Raw genomic sequence first — 1163 nt, 5'->3', positions numbered from 1 at the left:
GAGTCCCAGCAACCACTGCAAACCTCGTAGAGAAAGCTGTTCTCGAGTTCCGACCAAAGCCAGACAGTCCTGCTTCTCCTGTTTGAGTCTGGGTCCCTAGAGACTCACCCGGCTCTGGAGCTCAGAGTCTGAAGCTCCCTCCCGATTGAAAACAACAATCGCGCCCTCCGCCTAGCCCGCTCACTCCTAGTTGTAGAATTTCCACTCAGCCACCCTCCCTGTGATTCTGGATGATGTCCGTTCCGCCTTTTAGGTGTAATTTGAATTGGTTGTTCAAGGCAGCAATCTCTGGCGTTAACCTATGCCGCCATCTTGGTTTCTCTCGGAAACTATTTTGTCTTAAGATGCATCAGACTTCTCACTGCAGTGTATTTTTACAGGCCTCAGTTATTCAGTCTGAAATAACAACCGAGGGGTTTTAAAATTCTTTGCACCAAAAGTTGTCATAGAATTAGTCTGATTATTCTTCCTATTTTCAACAGCTAGCAGTAGAAACACACACACACACACACACACTTCCAGAATATAAATGTCAACCCTTATAAACAGCATAATCTCAACCGATAAGGCAGAGAATAATTTTCTTTTTTAAAATTTTATTTTTACTGATTTCAGAGAGGAAGGGAGAGAGAGACAGAGAGATAGAAACATCAATGATGAGAGATAATCATTGATTGGCTGCCTCCTGCACACCCCCTACTAGGATCAAATTCATAACCTGGGCATTGACCCTGCTCAGGAATCAAACTGTGACCTCCTGGTTCATGGGTCAATGCTCAACCATCCAGCCACACCAGCCTGGCTAAGATAAATATTTTTTTTACCAGCCACAGTTTTTGCAAGGCCAGCAATCCTACAATGAAATGTTTAGTATTCTTATCATGCAGGTCAGAGCTAATTCCTTTCTTTTTTTTTTTATACATGTGATCTTTTATTTTTTAATTTTATGAAATCTTTATTGTTAAGATTATTACATTTGTTCCTCTTTTTTCCCCCCATAAGCTCCCCTCCATTCAGTTCCCACCCCACCCTCTGCCTTTACCCGCCCACTGTCCTCATCCATAGGCGCACACTTTCTGTTGCTGGGTCATACACATGGAAAATGTAGCTATTTCCATCAGCAATGTGTCCCTGTGTTCGGCCACACAGGGGCCGTCGCAGCC

Source organism: Myotis davidii, unplaced genomic scaffold (assembly GCF_000327345.1).
Source record: "Myotis davidii unplaced genomic scaffold, ASM32734v1 scaffold130, whole genome shotgun sequence".
NCBI lineage: Eukaryota > Metazoa > Chordata > Mammalia > Chiroptera > Vespertilionidae > Myotis > Myotis davidii.
Note: the sequence above shows the minus strand (reverse complement) of the source record.